This window comes from Lepus europaeus, chromosome 4, assembly GCF_033115175.1.
Source record: "Lepus europaeus isolate LE1 chromosome 4, mLepTim1.pri, whole genome shotgun sequence".
In the NCBI taxonomy this organism is placed as follows: Eukaryota; Metazoa; Chordata; class Mammalia; order Lagomorpha; family Leporidae; genus Lepus; species Lepus europaeus.
Window position 1 is genome coordinate 34,682,072 of NC_084830.1, and position 6,095 is coordinate 34,688,166.

Consider the following 6,095-nt stretch of genomic DNA (forward strand, 5'->3'; position numbering starts at 1 on the left):
GTTAATTGTTGCTGTGACAACCCAGAATATCAGCCAAAATCTTAAGGTACTGCATTTTCTTTGATTGTATCTAGCATGATTTTCTGGTATACTTTGTTACACAGCCACTAATCTTCAAGCAAAGCAGATCCACAATGACTGCTTTCCTGCTTAAAGAATTAATCAAGTATTTACTGAACACCTACCACATATCTGCAATTAGCAAGACAGTACTTAAAGTAAGAAAAAGAAGAATCAAGGTTGGCTATTATTTTAACTGAAAAGTAAGGCTGTAGTATGTAAATAGGTAACAAGTAACTGTATTAAACTAGAAACCATAAGGTTTCTCTTTTGAGAAACATAACTGCCACAGTGAGATTAAAAATTCTTGGGTACTTAATAACATTCATAACATTTTCCTCAGGAAGAAAAATTATCATGAATATTCTAGGGAAGAAAAAGAAACAATATAAACCTACCATCTAATTTTTCATGTTTCAAAAAACCTATTGTCTACTTTCACTTAGCAAAATGATAGGTCCTTATTGTAAGCAACCCAGTAACTAATCTATTATCATATTATCTTATAAAAATTTGAAGTAAAAGTAATAATTATCTTTTACTCCAAAAATACATACCTATTTATGTCCTGATTTCCCTTCTTTTCTCCTATCCTTATTTGTAATAATAAAATGCTTGAATTATGCTATAAATATAATTCTACTCTAAAAAACAAACTCTATTTACATTTTAAAAAAAGCTTGAGGACAGGAAATTAATTTTTTCATGGCTAGCAAATATATTTGTTGTAGGTACAGATGGATGGATGGATGAATGGACCTTAATCTATTTCATCACATTATGAATAAATAAGAGAACATGATAAATCTAGATCTACCACTAATATTTTGAGTATTGTTGATTTACTTTTATTTATTTAAAAGGCAAAATGATGGAAAGAAATACTAAGAGAGATATTCCATCCACTGACTGGTTCAATACCCAAAGACCTGCAACAGCTTAGGCTGGGCTAGGCTGAAACCAGAAGGCCAGAACTCCATCCAGGTCTCCAATGTGGGTGACAGGGATTAAAGTACTTGGGTCATCAAATGTTGCCAACCAGGGTGCACATTAGCAGGAAGTTGGATTGGAAATTGAGCTGGTATTCAAATCCAGGAACTCTGATATGGTATACAGGCATCCCAGGAGATCTGCTAATCGCTGTGTCAAAGAATAATTTTTTTTTAAAGTGAACAAAAATCATGTATTTCATATGTATAGTTTTAGGAGCATAGTGACACTTCCAGCCCTACCCTCCATTCGGCCCATGATCCCACCCTGCCTCCTCCTTCCTTCTTTATTCTTTCTTTTAATTTTTACAATGATCTACTTTCAGTTTATTTTACACTTATAAGATTAGCTCTACACTAAGTAAATAATTCACCAAATAGTAAGAAAAAAAAAAAGCTGTTCCTCAACAATAGAGGCAAGTGCTGTAAACAATCATCAAATCTCAAAATGTCAATTTCACTCATATACACTGAATTTTTTATACCCTCTAACAGTAATTTTAAAAATAGATTTAAAGCTACTGCTTTAAAAATAAACTCTTCATTTAAATTTCACAAATACTTGGCAATTTCAAATTTTAATTCTTAGTATCTGGTATAAGAGAAGCAACTACCACATTGATTATTTGCAGAGTACTTTACACCATATGAAAGAGTTACTTCTAACAAACTAGGGTTAAGGAGCATGTGCAGTGTGGAGATTTTGCATATGACTCACAGCTGCCCTTAAGGGATCAGCTGAACTATGACAGGAACTTGAATTGCTCCTATGAACAATGTGTCAACCCCCAGCAAAATTTAAAATTGTGAGTAACTCTTTGCCTCAGAAATTTTATTTCTAGGAAGTTATCCTTGTGAAATAGTCATGGATACATGTGTTCAAAGATGTATTTATAGTGTTAGTCATTATAGCAATGGTTATAGAAAGTGCAAATGTCCACCAATAGGGGATGATTCAATTCAATGAACTATAATATTTCCATATGACAGAAAATTACTTGGTCATTGAAATTAACATAGAAAATATTAAATGTTGAAAAAACGTCCACAATAAATTATGGGGTTAAAAAATTAGAGTTTAGACAGTAATATATAAAAAATTTGTTTAAAAAAATAGCCATAGTCATAGGCAGACAGAGATATAAATAGAACAAGACTTGAAAGATCACCCTTGAAAAAGTTATCATTCATCTGCTGTACTCTAATAACCTCTTAACTGGTCTTCATGTACTCTTGGCCTCCAAAAATTTTTCTTCTTCTTGGGTAAAGTCATATTGTTTCAAAATACATAGCCTATCATATCATTTACTGTTAAAATACTTGGAAATAATTATCCCCCTTTAGGGTAAAGAACAATCTTTTTATTACAACTTGTAATTATCATTCACAGCCTGATTATCTTTCTCACCTGCTGTCACTCTCCTCCAGGTTTTCTTAACTCCTTTGTCTATATTCCTAACAACTGCACCCCAATATTCAGATAATGTAGACAGAAGTCAGGTATTCTTATGCACATTGAACCAGGCATTGTTTTCATTCCCTCTATCTCTGCAGTACAGAATAGAGGTGCTTCAAATGTTTGTAGGAAATGGAATTAAAAAGTAAGTTTATTTGGTATAAAAATGGTTTTAAATTCATGCATAGTTTTTTCATAATCTGCACTTTCCAAAAAGGTTCTGAAGGACTCTTATACAAGAGGCTTGAAAAATCCGCTCCTAAAAAAGAATTTATATTTACTATCACACCAAGAAGGAGGCAAAGGCTTTTTGAACACCCCTGTAACAAAGTCTTAGGCGAGGATAAAAAATGCAAAAAGGTAGTTGGTCTCTCTCGGAAGGGTTTCTCTGGTAGGTTGTTTAGCTTACCAGACAACAGCAGGACTGTCACCGCTTGGGCATAAAATGGAGAGGATCTACCTTTTCATATCAATCTTTGAGTCTTAGTTGTTAAAGAACATCAATCATATTAGCAATATTCACATCCTTTCCTTATCACATCTACCACTTAAACCAGTTATGAGTATTTGAGAAAACCCTTTAACATCTCAGTACCTCAGTTACCTATACTATAAAATGGGAGATGAACTCAGTCAAGTCTATTTCAACACTTATATCTCCAAGACTTGCTAGCCTTTGTTTCACCTTAACTTGGTTCTACCTGTGCACAAAACTTGAAGTTAAGAAGACACCTTGATTTATGCTGGTCCTATAAAACCCTAGGAACGGATTTGATCAAAAGATGCTATAAAGAAAAGATTGTTTTGAAAAGTAGATAACACATGGCATTGACACACAAGGCAAAGCATTTAGTCAAACACATCCATATCCACAGGACAAATCTAGGCAGCGTTCCTGAATTTCAGTGACTGGGTGAAACTATAAAGTTGTATAATGTGCGTGTGTGTGTGTGTGTGTGTGTGTGAACTTCTTGAAAGGAAAACTCTCCCAAAGGTGCAAACAATGGCCCCTGTTTTCCCAAGGCGTAGATTGATCATGGCTACAGAGAAAGAATTTTAATCTGATAAAATGAGGCACCTTAGGAGGCTAATAGACTAGTAGACCCTAATCCTCACAATATTCCACATTAAAATTCCATTCAAAAAGACCCTCATAAACGGGAAACAACAAATCCTGAACAGAGAAACCAAGGTAAGACAGTGAACTCTTCCTCCCATAATTTTTCTTACTGGTCTTTCTTATTTCACAGCATTATATGTTCTGAAGCTTTTAGTAAAATAGGGGTTTCTCATTTCACCTTAACTGCTGCTAATTTGTTCCAAATGTTAATGTTGCAAGTAAGGTCTGGCAACCATCGCTGTATTGAGTTGATAATAGGAATAGAGCTGATCACCATCTGGTTTGGTTCAGAAAACAACTTGCTGCCTAATATTGCAGAATTTAAGTTGGAAGACTCCCACATTTCATGAATGCCACAAAAAAAGAATTTAAACAAACAGCCCTCCTCAATAGGCATGTGTCCTTATTTATTGCTCTATAGGTTTGCTAAATATGGAATATCATATTACTAATTTTGGCACATTCCAAGGAACATAAACAGGCCAAAACCTCTTAACATAAATTACACCAGAGCTGCCTAATGATAATTTTAAAAATTCGCAGGACTAGTTTTCAAGAGTTATGACAGAAAGCCATTTCAGAAATAAGAATCAAAAATCGAAATTGATTTGTTGTTGCAAGCCTCCTTACCAATGCTGCTGTTTTAGATCTATAAAAAAATACTCTGTTCTACCACTTTCCAAAAAAATTAGAGTATCTGATTTATCAAGAACTACCAGTGATTTGTAAAATGGATCTTTTTTACTCAAAAGAAAATATTTCACAAATTCCTTCCCAATTCCAAAATTCTCTAGGTATTACAATAATTCTTGAAATCATCTAGCTTTATACAAAGGAATCTTATAATTATGTTAAGTGTTTACTAAATACAATACTATATAAAAAGGTTAGGAGTCTAGACAATGACTATGTAATGAGAAGAACCATGTCATTCATATTCTCATTGTATTCCTAATGCTTTGAATTATGCCTGGCACACAGTAGGTAACAATTTAATGAATGGAGCCCAAGGATCCTTAATGCATAGAGTTTAGAAATCTGGAAAACAATAAGGTTTTGAATAGCAATTTCCTGCTTAGTTAAAAGCTCTATTTCTAAACCAGAGACATTTTAAAAGGTTATCAGAGAATATAAAGTCTCTATAAATATGACATAAATATGACATAAATATGAAAAAACATGCAATGTCTTTTCAGGTATAATGTCTATATTAGTTGCATAATGCTATTTCCTGAAAATTAGTTGCCCATTTATTTAGGTTGCATGACCAAAATATAAAAGCAAAGCGAAGGCATATCCTTTAAAAAGACATTATCCTTTTTAAAAAAAGCTTTTTTCTTTATATACAGATATAAATACAGAATCTCTCTTCATTAAATTTTAATCATAGATATTTATAGGACACAGTGTGATTTTGACACATATGTAAAATGTGTATGATTAGTTTGGGTAGTTAGCATTAAATTTTTGATTAACATGTAATAATTTTACATCACTTTTCAGGTTCACTGTGATATTTCCATATGTGTATACAATGTGTACTGATAAATTCAGGGTAATTAAAATTCCATCTCTTTATCATTAATTTGTTTGGAGGCTTCTAGGTCCTCTCTTCCAGTTATTCATAAAATATATAACAGGTTATTTTGAATTATAGTCAACCCACTATACTATAGAATACCAGAATATTTTCCTTCTATCTGACTGTTTTATTACCTGTTACTCAACTTACCTCCACACCGTTATCCCTACACTTCTTAGTCTCTAGAAATCACTATTCTAAGTCCAGATCAACATTTTTAGCTTCCACATATGAGACAGAATATGTAGTATTTGTTTTTCTGTGTCCAACTCACTTCACTAAATAAAATACTCCAGTACCTTCCATTTTGCTGCAAATAATCTTACTCTGGATATTTTCAATGGCTAGAATATTTCAACACACTGCCTGTACTACAAAGAAAATAAGGTGTAATTAGGTATATCTTTCTCCATTAATATAGGATTCAGGAATTCTTTCTGAATCTTTTGCCTCAGGGTTCCAATTTTTAAATCATATTAATAATTGTGAAAATGTTTCTGGACAGACAGGGTAGACTTTTCAAAGTGTCTCTGTTAAATACTTATAAATATCTAAATGTCAATTTGCTTGTATTAATTTGCTTGAATGTAAGCATAGACTTGCAAGTCTGCAGAAGTCATCTAATCTACCTCTCTGTATCCATTTAAAGACAGAACTTTGTGAAAAGTATCAAAGAAAATAGAAATTTATCACTCCTAGTTTCAAAGACTTCCCAGCTAGATTTTAAGGATAACCACTGAGTAACCATCTAAGAATTCTGATGGTATCTTAGGCTTCATTCTCCTATATATGCTGACCTGTCAGCTAAAAGAACAGCTCTCGTCTCATGACCAAAAAAACTAATGTCTGTGAACTTTCATTTTTAATTTAACAATATGATAATAAGAA